At 40.9% G+C, this 16902-nt stretch overlaps 1 pseudogene across 1 annotated transcript; it reads right to left on the bottom strand.

Annotated features, from left to right (window-relative positions):
* Positions 1 to 909: 909 nt before the first annotated feature.
* Positions 910 to 7102, bottom strand: LOC144629826 (polyubiquitin-C-like; annotated as a pseudogene). The gene is made up of 5 exons (XR_013566422.1): positions 7005 to 7102; positions 6859 to 6902; positions 4869 to 6046; positions 4019 to 4537; positions 910 to 3404 (listed from the first exon to the last, which is right to left on the bottom strand). The product of XR_013566422.1 is annotated as a polyubiquitin-C-like (transcript).
* Between the last annotated feature and the right edge of the window lie 9800 nt (positions 7103 to 16902).

Below are 16902 nucleotides of genomic sequence, written 5' to 3' on the forward strand. Positions count from 1 at the left end.
GAAAGCACAAGTCGGGATTTACCTGAACCCTACGTAAAATTTAGTCTTTCAGTAAAAATAACACGCAAACTGCGGCGATGAACATTACGGACAAACGCATTGTTAGATAAAAACCTTCAGTACTTGACGTTTCGTATGCTTCTTTATACATCTTCAGAAGTAACCGTTAAATGAAAGTACAACTAAATTTAAATTATAAAAGAAGTCTACGTTTTGTTTTTCCGATGTAGAAATCTTGGCAGTCCCAACAACTAGCCTTATGTACAACTTTTGACATCTCATGACATCATCTACATGACAAAAAAACGGAACATTTCAAAGCGATCACAAATAGGAGTCACGCATCTGTTATTGCAGACCACGTCACGTCAACTGGTCATAATTTAAAATGGGACCACTTTGGCATACCAGCAAGGGGACGGTCAGATATACATTGCAAAATAAAGGAGACTTTACTGATAAGAGATTTAAAACCTGCCCTGAATGAAAATGTAGGCCGCGACACACAGCTAAACTTTACTTCCAATGCCAAAATAACCCCAAATATAAATATTAGTGCAAGAATGAGTTGATCTACATCAGAAGATTTTTAAGCCGTTCAATAAATTCGCAGTTCGTGTTTTATCAAGTCTATAAAACACTCGGCTGCGCCTCGTGTTTTAAACTTGATAAAACACTGCTGCTCATTTATTAAACATTACTTAAATTTAGTTGTACTTCCATTTAACGGTTACTTCTCAAGTTGTATGTAGAAGCATACGAAACGTCGAGTAAAAGGTCTATTTTTTTTTCTAACGATGCGTTTGTCCGCATTTGTCATCGCCGCAGTTTGCGTGTTATTTTTAGTTAAACCACAGGCAGACATATTCATTTTGAACGTTGAGCATTCGTTAAATCCGTGAATGACAAAGAAGTGATATGATGTCCGATCTATGCTACGAGTCGAGAGAATATAAGTACCGCTTGTGATAAACAGTCATCCTTGTTGGCCGCGAGTTGCCGAGGGCTACCCTCCTCTCAACGCCGAGTCCAATCATATTACCGTGCGATAACTCGAAAGCTCTTTTAAAACTATCTTCTTCCTTTGTCTTCCAGTCAAGGTCTTTAGAAAGTTGTGCACGCGTATTTCAATTAACTTACGAGGCACTTGTTGCCCGAACGAGCCTCGCCGTAAGGAACCATGAATAGTGTAGATCTGTTTTCTATACCGTAGTCTTCCAGAGGTTTGTCATCTTTAAGTTCATTGTCATTAAAAATAATGCTTTGCTGCTCGCTTGGCATTTCTATTTGATCCATTATTTTTCTTTTCACATTCTGCATGGTATCACCTGGTACAACGTGTAATGTGATCACGGGCTTCCCAGCTCCCACGTTGACGAAAATTTGCATATCACCATCACGATGCGCTACATCTAATCGTAACATTGACTCTGGGTGAATGTTGTATTCACTCAACGTGCAACCATCTTTGAGCTCCTTACCGTCAAACAGGAGACATTGCTGTTCAGGTGGGATGTTATCTTTGTCATAAATTTCTTGTTTTACCTCCTCGGTTTGATCGCTCGGCAAGACAACTAAAGTGGTGGTCTTTCCAGTTGGCATTATCACATAAATTGTCATGCTACCATATTGTCCTTCAAGCCTTAAATGAAGCGTCGATTCTCTTTAAATGTTGTAATCCCCCAAAGTACGATCATCTTCGAGTTGCTTCCCAGCAAAGATGAGACGCTGTTGATCTGGTGGGATCCCTTCTTTATCTTGAATTTTAGATTTTGCCTCCTCAATGGACGTTTCAGGTTCCACTTCCAAAGTTATCGTCTTCCCAGTTTGCATCTTTACAAAGATTTGCATACCACGTCGCAATCTTAGAACCAAGTGCAAGGTCGATTCTTCCTGAATGTTGTAATTTTCTAAAGTGCGACCATCCTCGAGTTGCTTCCCAGCAAATATGAAACACTGTTGATCTGGTGGGATTCCTTCTTTTTCTTGAAGTTTAACTTTTACCTCCTCAATGGAAGTTTCCGGTTTCACTTTTAAAGAGATCGTCTTCCCAATTAGGGTCTTTGCGAAGATTTTCATACGACCAGTTCGAATTGGAATCAAGACCAGGGTCGATTCTGGCTGAATATTGTAATCCTTTAAAGTGCGATCATCCTCGAGTCTCTTTCCAGCAAAGACAAGACGCTGTTGGTCAGGTGGGATTCCTTCTATATCTTGAATTTTCACTTTTACTTTCTCAATATTGGTTTCCGGTTCCAGTTCCAAAGTGATCGTCTTCTCAGTTGGCGTCTTTATGAAAATTGGCATACCACCAGTAAGAATTGGAACTAAGCGCAGGTACGATTCTGCTCCCTCAATGGACGTTTCCGGTTCTACTTCCAAAGTGATCATCTTCCCAGGTGACAATCTTAGAGCTAAGTGCAAGGTCGATTCTGCCTGAATGTTGTAATCCTTTAAAGTGTGACCATCCTCAAGTTGCTTTCCAGCAAAGACGAGACGTTGTTGATCAGATGGAATCCCTTCTTTATCTTGAATTTTAACTTTTACCTCCTCAATTGAAGTTTCCGGTTTCACAGCTAAAGTGATTGTCTTCCCAGTTAGCGTCTTGATGAAGATTTGCATGTCACCAGTAAGAACTGGAATCAAGTACAGGGTCGATTCTGGCTGAATGTTGTAATCCTTTAAAGTGCAACCATCCTCGAGTTGCTTCCCACCAAAGCTGAGACGCTGTTTCTCAGGTGGGATTCCTTCTTTATCTTCAATTTTAGCTTTTAGTTCCTTAATGGAAGTTTCCGGTTCTACATCCAAAATGTGTGTCTTCCCAGTTAGTGTCTTTATGAAGATTTGCATGCCACCAAGTTTCATATTCATCCAGTGTAGGGTTGATTCATTTTGAATGTTGTAGTCTTCAAGAGTACAGTCATCTTTGAGATACTTGCCGGCACAGATGACGCATTGAGATTCGACTGGTATTCCTGTTATCTGAAGTATTTTCTTTTTCACATTCTCGATGGTATCTTGTGGCACTACTTCTAGTGTGATCGTCTTTCTAGTCAGATTCTTCACGTGAACTCGCATGTCACTACCACAGAATTTCGGAATCAAATGTAGGGTTGAGTTTTTCGGTATGTTGTAGGATCTTAGAGTGTAGCCGTCTCCGAGTTCTTTGTCGTCAAAAATGAGTTGTTGCTGGTCGGTTGGTATTCTTATTTCGTCCTTTATCTTCTTTTTCACATCCTCGATAGTATCGTCCGACACAAAGTCTAACGTGATCACAGTCTTCCCAGATCGTGTCTTCACGAATAAAAGCTTAAAAAGCTCTTCTTCTTGTGTTACCTCATATGACCCTTCTTCTCGTGTCAACTCTGTACCGAATCTTGTTCTGCTCTCACAACTCATGCTTCCTGGAAAACAATTTATAAAGAAAATGATTTCCGCAATGTGTACTTATGTGAAAGGTTACATGCTAAGTAGACTATGTGCTCAGCCGCAATGGTTCCTGATGCGGACTGCGCAGGTCATTACCTGGTTCCAATAACAACTAAATAACAATTGGTTCATGCTTTAGCATGCTCTATCGACTTGTTGTGCACGAGGGGAGTTTGGAGGGCAGGAAAAAGTCTAAGAGACTGCGGAGTTGCCCGAGGCGATAGCCGAGAGGAACTCTAGCTTCTTGAGTGCTCTTCAAACTTCCTACTGCACCATAACTCGATCGTGCATAGCTGCAGCATAACCGAATTGTTTTATAACACTGCCGGTGGAAATGTACATCAAATGTAGCTCGCGCAATTATAAAAAATTTATAGCGAAGCGATTTGCTCACGCTATCAGCGTGCACTATTAGATTCCCTCTATAGCGCACGCCTGCAGGGAGTCACGGTAGTTGTATTCATCGTTGCTATGGTTTGATGACTGATACAACTACCATGATTCCCTGTGGGCGCGCCATAATTTGTAAAAGATCAAGGACTGCAATAAATGTTCTTACTTTTACAAAAGAAGACGCTCTTGAACAAACCTGGGTACTGTATGAAATATTCTCGACAAGCTCTGTATTCCTCCTCCAGAATGGTTGTCGTGAGTTTTACTTCAGTGAGGGCAAGTTCCAGCAATATCTCCTCTGTCACGAGAAATCTCTGCGCCATTTCATTCAAGTAGCCTGTACAGTAGTCGTCCCACAATTTGTCGAGTATTTCAAGTGTGCTACATTCCACTGTGATTATCAGGCTTCCTGGGTTGGTGTCCACAATCAACAACTCTCGTATTTCCCTCAAATAACGTACAAAGCCATTTAGATCCTCTGGTTTAGATGGGTCAATCGTCTTCAAGTACTTGAATGCTGCCAAATTCAAAACCTCTTGGGAACTGGGAAGGGCGCCCTGGTTACTCACTCCACCCACTGAACCTCCTGTGGCTACTGCCTGTAGTTGAATCTCTGCTTGGGGTTCCTGTGGGGCTACTATTAACTCTGAAGATCCACCAAGTGGTCCAGGTCCTGAGATGGCTTCGCAATCGATCCGCAATCGCAGTCGAGCTGCTGGGATAAAACACATTTTGAATTAGATTTAGAAGTAAACCTAACGGGGCCGATTCCACACATCATCTGTCACATCATTCATCACTGATCTCATGAAATCACTGGTAACGAAATAGAACTCAGCAGCGTGTTTTTTTTTTTTTAACTGTAAACAATTCTCCTACTGATAGAATCAAGTGAGGCCCCACAAAACAGGTCATGAAATCCTGCCCTCTTGTAACGCAAGCCGAACTAAATGAGCCTAGTTCACATAACCTTTTTTTTCTCGCTCAGGAAGAAATGACTAAGTGAAAGGCAATGAAATGTCAAAAGAAAATTCATTTTTACTAACCTCCAGCTGCTAGGGGGCTGCGACTTGCAGAGCTGAGCCTGTCTACAGATTGATGCAGCTCTCCAAGCTGATCTTTAATATCTTGGGCTTCTTCTCGAACGGCTGTCTCTAGGACATGTGTTGACCCTTGGACTCTTGTCTCCAACCGTTCTAACCCATCTTGGACTTCTTTAGTTATTTCTTGGGCTTCTTCTCGAACGGCTGTCTCTAGGACATGTGTTGACCCTTGGACTCTTGTCTCCAGCCGTTCTATCCCCTCTTGGACTTCTTTAGTTGACTGCAGTTCCTCCTTCAACTGATCCTTTATGTCTTGGGCTTCTTCTCGAACTGCCGTCTCCAGTGCATGTGTTGACTCTTCTAATTCTCCTTTTACTCTAGTATTCAACCGTTCTATCCCTTCTTGGACTTCTTTCGTTGCTGCCTCCTGGGCCCCCTTTAAACTTGTCTCCAAACGTTCCAGCTCCTCGTGGGTTGTGACCTTTAGTTCCTCTATGGACTTCTTAACTTCCATATCGTTTGTATACCAGCTCATAAGTTCCTCTACATTTATTTCGTCCTCTGCTGTGAGGGGATCCTTTAAAAGCTTATCAATGGCCTCCTGCCATTCAGTCTTCTTTGTAGAGCTGATTTGTTCCGCAATTCTCACAAGGGAATCTTTGATTTCTTACCAAAGTTGTGAGAACTCGTCATCTTTGATCTCCATCTTTTGGTTCACGTGACCATACACTGAGTTGCGGTGATATTTAATTCTTGCCAAATCAGCAGCTAAACTGTGGTCTGTGGGTGTTGGTAGGGCATCCCAGCCCGTGGCAGGAGGGATAAGATTGCAAATTGTCCTCAGCAACCTGAACAGCAATGATACATCAAAATCAGTTGACTTGCCGTACACCCCTGGGGAAGGGTAAAGACAGTCCCACTGTGGCTTGGTGAGCTTTGCTGCTTTGAGCTGCTTCACTGTGGCTGGATTTAAGTATTGTGGGAAGATTACTTGGTGGACATCTGAGGTCAAAAATCTCTCTCAGTAGCGTAGTATCTCCACTTATTAACAGTCGTGCCACCCGTTGAAAATTTGCTTTTCCAGATGTTGGGCGAAGCACTCCATCTGGGTCTGGGGCGGCAGCCATTTCAGTAATCAGACAGCAGTGCTAAAATTGCTATCACTTGTCCTGAAACCACACCTGAAACCTGAAATGGATGTTTTAGCTCATTTTTGAGATTTCACTGAGTATGTTGCAGTCATTATACGATGTCTGCAAACAAAAAATAGTGTTTCCAGTGAACTTAATTTTTATTGGGGCTAAATTGTTGCGTGACGCACGGAACAAGGAACTACCTCACCTAGAAAAAAAAATCGTGGAGCCCGTTCTCTGTTTTGTTATGATCGTCACTAAGAATCCTCCCGAGCAGATGTTATTTTGACCCGTCACACAATCTCTTCTCCCAAACGACCGTTACTTGATATGGTAGATTGCGTGACAAGCCAAAAGAATGTGACATACCAAATATGACGTGAATTTGTCAGCATAAGCACGTAAAAATTGTACTTTTTACTTTAAAATGTTTTTTTATAATATAACACATAATTTCATGTAAACATTATTCATATTTGCATTTTGGGATGGCAAAGATCGTAGCTATGCAGTCGATTATCATTATCATCACTCGATACACGCTGCGACTGTTGACAATAATACTGAATCTTAATTACTTTTCTCAAACAAAATTGACTCAGAACAGAAGAATGATCAAATACGACTACAGACACTACTAGCCACCGAGCGACGACACATTTTGCTACGAGTTGTACAGCTCATTATTATACAAATGTTAAAGCTCAATTCAAGTCGCAACAAGTTTATATTTGACTGTTGACTGCATTCTGTTTATAGACAACTCATAAAGCCACAAAAATACAAACTTGAGCAGGAAAATCGGCCACCATAGAAACGTAATGGTCACTATAACGAAAATAGATATCAAATCTTCTTACCTCTAGATGTCTGCCTTCATAGTTTCTGATTTTGTATCCTGTATCTGACCGAGGAAATGCAGAACCGCCAGCGGAAGTGATGTGAGATTGTAAAGGTTCACGGGAAGAAAGCGGTTGTGCAATAATTAGTGAGTTTCCATACAAACCTTTATAAATCGCATCTTTGTAGCACAACACCGCTCGAAGGCAAGAGTCACGTTCGCGTACATTTCATGAATATTTCATACTTTGAAGCTTGGGCCGCCTGTGATTAATCATTGATAAAGCATGGCTAGCATTAATAGAGCTCCTGTATACGCTGTCACGCTCTATGCAACATGGACTAAATAGGGCTTTTTACAGAGGGTTTCACAAAACTTTTGACGCACGGGTTCCGAAGTTTGTTCGGAACTTCCGAAGTTGGCAACGAACTTGGCAATTTGATCACGTAGTTGCAACTCAAGTTTCGAACTTCGCCACTTCTTTCTTACGGCTTCGTTAACTTACTTCGGCTTTATACGTTTCATTGTTTTCTCGAGCGGGACGAGAACTCTGTAAATTAACGAAATCCTCACTCGATCACTCGGGTATCCTACCTCGAAATCCAGGCTCGAGATCGACGTCCTCGTTGTTTACTGGTTTCCTACGGCTAGCAGCCGCTGTAAACAAGTTGGTTTTTCTGTCACGGCAACGAATATCCACGATTTAAAGTACCTGAATCATTCTTAGCGACCTTCTTAGCATTAAATCGCCGTCTGAGAACGTAAGCAGTTATAATTTTACTTTTGTTTGTTTGATTTTGTTTCTGTTGTTGCCTCTTTTCACAATTCCGTGTTTTAGAATATTCCGTCATTCCGCGTTTTAGGATATTCCGTCATTCCGTGTTTTAGAATATTCCGCCCTTGCGCCATTCCGCCGTGCCGTTCAGTCATTCCGCCCATTCCTCCGAATAGGGTCACCCTTGATTAAAGGTCTGGCACTACTTTCGAAACACCGCTGACCCAATAAAATTGCTTTTTGCTCAGACAATTTACAAAATGGCGGCTTGTGTGCGTGAAGGCTGAATCGACACAGATGAGGCTATTGCTGAAATTTTTGCCGATTGCGACTTTGATGTAAACTATGTAAGTCACAGCGAACTTAAGCCATGTGATTGAACCTCCAAATGCCCATGGTCAAAGAGTTCGACATGGAGCTGTACGAGTCAACAGTACAATAAGAAAATGCGGAAATGGGAAAGGAATTCATTTTAAATGCTAATTCCAGGGGTACTATAATATTTTATCTGAAAAGATGCCATTGCTTAGCCAAATTTAGAATCTCATTAAAAATTCAATATGGCCGCCGGTTGCTTAGTGTGTTTGGTTCTGGTAGGCAAGGGGTTAAAAGATAAGGATGCTGAGAGAAAAAAAGAATTAGAGGACCCGAATAAGAGACTGAGTTAGCACCCGGGGGGGGGGGACTCTCATAAGAAAGTGACGGGGATGCTCGTCGTCTCGGTTAGGAGTATAAAAAAAGAAAAAAAAATACAGGACCCGAATAAGAGACTGAGTTAGCACCCGGGGGGACTCCCGTAAGAAAGTGACGGGGATGCTCGTCGTCTCGGTTAGGAGTATAAATTTTGGACCCTGGGTCTCGCTTAGGGTGTTCTGGGGAAAATGGCAATATTTTAAGCCGTCAGGGTCTCGTTTAGGTTTGCTTGCGAAGAAATATACAAATATAAGTTCTATTTTCAGAATTTTGGTATCTTTTAGGGGTCTAAAATAGCTTGAGCCACGCCCAGATTGGTCTCTTTTAGGGGCTCTTTTCACAATTTCCGACGAGCATCCCCGTCCGTTTAATATGGGAGAGAGGATCAGGATATCACAAAAAAACCTTATCCAATAAGTGTTTAACATCAGTTCGTTTTAATTATACAAAAGTAGATAATAATCAAGATATTTTACAATAAAAATATGCATATAAAATCACTAAAAATACATCTTAACCATCCTTGTTCCACTTATACCCAATCCAAACCAAAAAACCGCGTTTTAAAGCTGATTAGTTAAATAGGGTTATTTTTTCACGAAAGTTGCTTATTGACGTTTCAGTTGGCTTTAAATTTAGCACAATGAAAGCACAAGTCGGGATTTACCTGAACCCTACGTAAAATTTAGTCTTTCAGTAAAAATAACACGCAAACTGCGGCGATGAACATTACGGACAAACGCATTGTTAGATAAAAACCTTCAGTACTTGACGTTTCGTATGCTTCTTTATACATCTTCAGAAGTAACCGTTAAATGAAAGTACAACTAAATTTAAATTATAAAAGAAGTCTACGTTTTGTTTTTCCGATGTAGAAATCTTGGCAGTCCCAACAACTAGCCTTATGTACAACTTTTGACATCTCATGACATCATCTACATGACAAAAAAACGGAACATTTCAAAGCGATCACAAATAGGAGTCACGCATCTGTTATTGCAGACCACGTCACGTCAACTGGTCATAATTTAAAATGGGACCACTTTGGCATACCAGCAAGGGGACGGTCAGATATACATTGCAAAATAAAGGAGACTTTACTGATAAGAGATTTAAAACCTGCCCTGAATGAAAATGTAGGCCGCGACACACAGCTAAACTTTACTTCCAATGCCAAAATAACCCCAAATATAAATATTAGTGCAAGAATGAGTTGATCTACATCAGAAGATTTTTAAGCCGTTCAATAAATTCGCAGTTCGTGTTTTATCAAGTCTATAAAACACTCGGCTGCGCCTCGTGTTTTAAACTTGATAAAACACTGCTGCTCATTTATTAAACATTACTTAAATTTAGTTGTACTTCCATTTAACGGTTACTTCTCAAGTTGTATGTAGAAGCATACGAAACGTCGAGTAAAAGGTCTATTTTTTTTTCTAACGATGCGTTTGTCCGCATTTGTCATCGCCGCAGTTTGCGTGTTATTTTTAGTTAAACCACAGGCAGACAAGTCTCTGTGTTTGAGGCCGCGTGACGTAAGAGTCACGGTAGGCGCTATTTGATCCCATACATTCACTGTATTTTGTAACGATTGACCTCCGCTTGAGTCAACTGATCGTGAGAAATGCTCCATAAAATACTGAATTTCGCATCTTTTTCATCCCAAACTAGGATCCCTTCTCTATCTGAATTTTAGATTTTGCCTCTTGGAAATTTGATGTTCTTAAAACTAGCATACACTCTATTGTCTTTATTGTTCACCACTAAATTTTCTTCCGCGCGCACATACAAAAGCGAGCATCGTGAATTATTTTTACTTTTCACGATAAAAAACTCAATGGAAAGCCGAAATTTAACAAACGTAACAAAACCAGACAAGGAACCCACTAAATGCAGTGAATTTGGTTAGTTTTTTTTTTTGTCAGCAGGCACACTTGTTTACAAATAAAAATCCCCCCTCTCGCTTTTCCTCGCTTCCAAGCCTCTCTCTGCCCTCATCCAACATGGCGGCGAATCTACTCGATCGCGAACTAATACTACGTGCGCCCACGGAAAACGCCTGCACTGCAGGCTAGCTTAAAATGAAATTCGCGCAAGCTGAAAATCCCCCTCCCCCCATCACTTTTCTAACGGTACCTCAAGATTTGTATACCACCAGTAGGAACTGGCATTAAAGACAGGAGCGATTCTCTCTGAATGTTCCAGGGAATGTTGTTATCCTTTAAAGTGCTGCTATCCTCGAGTTGCTTCCCAAAGCCGGGAAGGCAGAGACGCTGTTGATTAGGTGGGATTCCCTCCTCTTCTTGGATTTTAACTTTTACCTCTTCAATTGTCGTTTCTGGTTCCACATCTAAAGTGATTAACTTCCCAGTTTCCATTTTTATGTACAATCTCACTATCATAATCAAAAGTAGAGTTGAATTTTTCGGAATGTGGTAGGATCTCAGAGTGCGGTCGTCTTTGAGTTCAGTGTCGTCAAAAATGAGTTTTTGCTTGTCGGTTGGTAATCCTACTTCATCCTTTATTTTCTTTTTCACATCCTCGATAGTATCGTCGGGCACAAAGTGTAATGTGATCACAGTCTTCCCAGATCGTGTCTTCACAAAGAAACTTTTAAAAATCCCTTCTTCTTGTGTCACCTCATATGACCCTCCTTCTTCTTCAATTAACTCTGCGTGGAATCTTGTATTGCTCTTACTACTCGTGTTTCCTGGATCGTGAACTAAAGTAAACAACAAAAATATACTTGATTGTTAAAATTTAGAACGAAAAACATTTACGTGAAGGGTTATATGTTACGTAGACTACGTGCTCAGTTGCAATGATTCCTCATGCGGACTGCGCGGGTCATTAGGTAAGTATAGGTTAAGAATTTAGACTTTTTAACCCTCGGACGTACAAGCAAATTCATACCCCCTTCATCGTACAAGGGGGAGGGGTTGATAGAATCCCTCCCCGGAGTTTTCGTTCTATTAAGGCGCAGCGAAATTATTTTGCACTGAGAAGAAAGCTCGTAGCTTACTCTACAAGATGACATAATTTTAAATGGCTCTGACGTCATCACGTGACGTCATTAGAGCCGCCATCTTGAATCTACCCTTTTGGATTTTAAGAGGGCGTCCGTGTTACAACGGACAAGGCACATTTCGGACCTTCACCGATTTCCCTGATTTTTTCAGTGAAAGTCGACAATTATATCCCAGTAACAAATATCACATTTATTTGGATCAATTTGATATTTTATATTTTTTGCGAGGCGATTTTCAAAGTCACCTCAAAACCATGCAATTCGCCATTGGAGACTCTGTAAACTTGCTATAAATGACGGTCGCTGCCAAAACTTTATTACCCAATTCAACGAGCTGATTATTTTACATATTGAAGTTTCATCTTCCCTCGATAGTGTAGAGGTTTAATAATTGAAATCTATTTAAGTTTCGTTAAGTTATGATTTTTTTAATTTGACTCCCAACAAACTCCGGAATGTGCAAAGCGCGACATGCCTGTAGTTGAAAGCCATTTTCTCGAATGTGGGATCTGATCTAGAATCGTGCCTATTGTAACTCAAAAGTACTAACACCATAGTAGAAAAGTATGAAATAAAATTTGTGGGAACTCTTTACTGCGCGCCGTACAGAGCTCCACGAATTTCCCAAATATTCGCCATTTTGATCCAAAACAAAGAAAACGCTTGAGCGACCGATAAACCAATTCCAGAACCGTAAATGTTTGGAGATGTGTTAAATACTGCTAGAAGTCAGACTGTAAATGGAAAATATTTTTCTTTCGCAGTTCCAACCGTTTTAGCCGATTTCTCGGTATTTTCAACGCTCACAGCAATAAATATATCACTTTCGATCAATATGCAAATTTCGGCATAAGCGCCCGTGTTGTCACGGAACATCTGTATACCGCAACAATTTGCCTAAAAACGTTTTCCAAAGCAAAGATTTCCTTCTTACCTGGCCGGGCGATAAGATTCTTTAGGTTTCTATGTAAAAGCTTTCTTTTTGTTTTTGGCTGTAGAGAAGCTGTTTTCATTTCCCACGCTGCGACAAAACAGTGTTTGTTTTGCCGCAAGACTGACTTGTTCGTTTCAGTCTAATTCAATTAAAATCAGCCAGGCTGCCTAGTTTGTCAAAACCCGGGTTTTTGTTTTCGCTTGGCCTTTTCGAGGGGACTTTTTCAAGAAAATTCACGTTCCAAAAAATGCGCTTCTTGTATTGAGTAGAAACTTGCTGATTTGCTGTCGAGGTTGTCGAATAGGAGGGTCCTTAAGGGGGGATACCAAATCCCATTTCCCAGCCCAAATTTTGCCCAAATCCCATTTCCCAGCCTATTTTTTGTCCAAATCCCATTCCCAGTAGTAAAGTTCCCAGTGTATGGAAACCGGACTTAAGCGTAATATATTTGTTGTTTTGATTGTCCTAAATGTAGTCCACTCCCTGAACTCTCCCTTCGGTGAACCCAGGTACAGGCGTCGTTGAGCGAGTCCAGAAATATTGACCTGCATGCGCATTCTCAGAAATCTGTCAGCCCCACCCCCTCCCCCCCCCAAAAAAAGGGGGGAAGCTGAAGAAACCAAACCATAATCGACAGCACCTCTGGAAACGCACGCACAGATGTTAAATTCAAAAATTTAGTACTTGTGGGTTTAATACCTATTCATTACGGAGATTCATTACCGTGGAGACAGAAAGAAACCGGCTGGGTTGGTGTTCGTGGGGGGCTGCTGTCGCATCGACGGCGGACCGGGATGGATGGCGCAGTTTTCTGGCCGGCCTCAAGAGTCCTCATGGGCCCGATGAGGATAAGTAAGTAAGGAAGTAAGCATTACGGCTTTAGACAAAGGTTATGACAATTTTTCTTGTAGATGTCGCGCTAATTTGTTGCGTAGTTGAATTTTTCATTTTAGCAAACTATTTTTACCCTAGCGCACACGTTGCATGTAAGAAACACCACACGTCTCTGTGGTTTTTCATTGGTTAGTTTTAAGCATGCACATGCAAGTTATTCTAGACTGTCCCTTCTCGCACCTGGGTCGCAGAAGGAATAGTTCAGGGAATGGACTATCCAAAATCATGTTCTGCTAGTTATATTATCACCAACACTGTTGAGAACATCACTTTTCATTTGTTCGTTTGTTTTGTAGAGGATGATAGAAATTTTCAGTAGCTTTAACTAAAGCTATCAAGTTTTTATCACTTACTTACCACTACCCTGCAAAACTTACTATCACTTCTTTTAAATATTCCATTTGTGCCCATGCTCAGTCATAGCAGTTCCGCTGAGTAACTTAATCACTTACACGAAAATTGATCGACGCTTGATGGACACTCGTGCAGTGTAGTGGTTTCGTTTCAGAGTTAATTTTCAGCGCTTTAACTGTCTATGCCGGACTTTAAGAATAATTATTATAGAGCGCAAAATATGCAGGTTTCGTCATGTACTGACATGCTTCCCATTCCCATTTTTTGTTTCCGAATCCCAGTCCCAGTTACCTAAATCCCATTTTCCCAGTGAAAATAAACGCAAATCCCAGTCAAAATAGGCAAATCCCAGTTCCCATTTTACCCCTTCAGGACCCTCGAATAGTTATGCTCCTTGTCTTGTCAAGACTGCTCGCAAATTTCATACAGGTTCCTGATAGAGGGAGGCGGGGGGGGGGTGGGGTGGGGGTTTAGGGGGTGGTAAAGCCGATTTCCCAGCCCTTACCTATTGTTTACCCGTATTTTCCAAATCCAAATTTCAGTTCTATCTATTGGTTTTTACTTGTGATTCCCAGTCCCAGTGACCCAAATTCATTTTCCCAGCAACAATTTGCCCAATCCTATTTCCCATTTTACCCCCTTCTAGCCCTTCCCCATAAACAAACAGTAATAAACAGTTATTTGATGAACATCAAAAGTCTCCGAAGTATTCGAGACATAAAAGTAAAAACACCAACAGTCGGGGCTTTATAATTGAAAGTCATTGTATTGATTTGATTTTAATAAGATGGTGGCCATTAATTTATCTGTCATAATTAGTAGGTGGGGGCATTAAAGTTTCTCTAAAACAAGAAAATAAATATGTAACACAAATGTGCATTTTGTATTCTATTACTATCGGTAATTGAAGGGATTCGCGAGCCCTGCTACGAAATATGTTTTTTCGACAACATGAATATAACAAATGTGAAAGAACCCGCATTTTTACATTTGTCCATTAACTCATCAAGTCTTGACTAGTAATAGTTCTCACTATAAAGCTGGCCCCGCCTTTTTATAATTTGTTTTACAGCAATAATCTAGGATTAGTAGAGTCTTTTTGTCGCCTTTAAAATTAGGCTTCTTTTTTACTGTTCCATGTACGTCAAGACATTGTTTGGTCTGTTTGCTGCGGAATTTCTTGTTGTGTGACACCATTGCGTCCCAAAAATATTCACAAGTTCAAGTCGAATATATTACCTAGCGCGCGGAAATAACACATAACACATTATTCGTGGTGACAACACGCAAGATTATTCCCGGGCTTATAACATTCACAATTATTAAACTTACAATGATTCCCAGTTCAAAAAGCCCTAAAAATTCCACAAGTAACAAAATATGGCACATTCAAAGATTCGAGAAAACAATTTTTGATCCTTATTCAAACCACTTTTTGGATCAAATAATCTGACAGTTTGTTAGCTAAACGAATTACCCCCGAGAGCAAACCTTAACGCTCGAACCAGCTCTTGGAACACACGTAGCCAAGAACACAAAACCGATTGCTCGAAATCTTTCGACGTATTACTAAAAACTGCTTCAAATATCACTAAACACAACCAAAGCAGAGAAACTGCTCGAACAAATCTGTGAACACGCGTAAGCCAAAAATCCGCGTATTCAACGTGTGACAAATGCCAAAACACGCGTCAGTCTTTTTAATACCGTTCTAACCCAAGATAGGGATTTTCATTTACCGCTACCCCCTGTTATCGTAATATTACTTCTTCGGGCATTTTCTGCCTTTTTGTCATCATTACCCAGGAATCCCTTGCGGCAAAACGTTATCATTACTCAGAGATTCCTCGCGGCCTTGTTCGAGCAAATCGAGATTTTTTCTGGTATACATACCGTATATTCGGACTGTAAGTACATTCTCTATATATACGCGCAAGCTACAATGAATGCCTCCTCGGGCTTTCGTCTCTGGGCGAAAGCCCTGCGGGGGCAATAACAGAAAACTGTTTTTCGTGAAAAGAGGATCGTAATATTAACGGCATTTTACTACGTTTAACCTTATGTGCTAATATGCACGTGACTTGTTTATCCCTTTATATTCATTCTTTTTCAATCTTGAAAGCATTCACATTCTTGTTCAATCAGGTCTTTCTTTTTGGCTTTCGATTTGAATTGGACCTCAAAATGGCACAAGATTTCTTTGAGCATTGGCACGTTAAATTTGTCCAGTTATGTTCTCTCGCACGCTCGCACAGGTTGAATGCGTCGTACGACAGTGAGTGCTGCAGGGCGTTAAATAGATATGAGGCGTTTATTTCACTTTGACTGTAAACAAATAAGATGCCCAGTTTGCTCGCGGATTAAGATAGAAAACAGCGTTTGTGAGTAGGAGACTAATCTAGTCTGCGCCAGGAGAAAAATTATCTTGTCTGCGCTAATGCAAAGCCTAGAGATATCGTTCATAGTTCGATGCCGATGTCTTCAGCGCCATTAGGGTCAACCATGTTGGCATCGTTTGCCTTTTCGATGTCCGAGTCAAGCAAAAAAAAAAAAAAATTGCGTGATGTTACGCTGTGGAGCGTTTCCCTGGTTTTTGAGGCGATTCATTTTTTTTTGGGGGGGGGGCGTCTATTAGACACTGGGCGTCTATAAACTTTACACCTCAAGGGAGGTGTTTACTAGATACGAGGTTGTTCGTTTATTTGAGAGTGGACGTTTATTAGACCATATACAAGAAAACGTCGTGTCCTAAGTCTATGCCATGTCTTTCAGGTACATGAAAGGGGTACCTTTTTCAGTAAAAGGTATACAAAAGGGGAACGATTTCTGTCAAAATGGTTTATAAAAGGGCAAGGGGTTAGAGCTCGGGGCGGAGCCTTCCCGTATAAAATTTTTTAAAGTCCCCCCCCTCCGGGGGGATATATTTCACTCAAACTCAGCGCGATAGTTTTAACGTTTTTTTTTTTAAAAAATAGAATCGACCACACCTTGTAATGGTCAAGCCCGCACTCAGTCTACTTCACAGCCGTTGGTAACGTCACGCAATGCACCCTCTGGGAGAAGCGTTGCGTGACGATGCAATGAAAGGCTACGCGCGCCAGTTGGGTTTTCAGTGGTGATTGGCATGCATGACATCATTCGATGATTTTTTTAAAGGAAGTCAGACTTGTAAAATCAGGGAAGATAGTGGAAATCCTTATTCGGTTTCTGGACCTGCGTCAACTACTAGCGAGGCAAGCAGTATAAAATTGATAAAAAATGAACAGATGATCACGAAATACTGTTTTTATAATACGAAAACAAAACTTATCGAAAAACTGACAATGCGGAATTTTCTCACCAAAATCACAAGGAAAGAGGTACTAACGTGAACCGACAGCAGTAG

Source organism: Oculina patagonica, chromosome 11 (genome assembly GCF_052425735.1).
Source record: "Oculina patagonica isolate OP01 chromosome 11, crgOcupat, whole genome shotgun sequence".
Lineage (NCBI taxonomy): Eukaryota > Metazoa > Cnidaria > Anthozoa > Scleractinia > Oculinidae > Oculina > Oculina patagonica.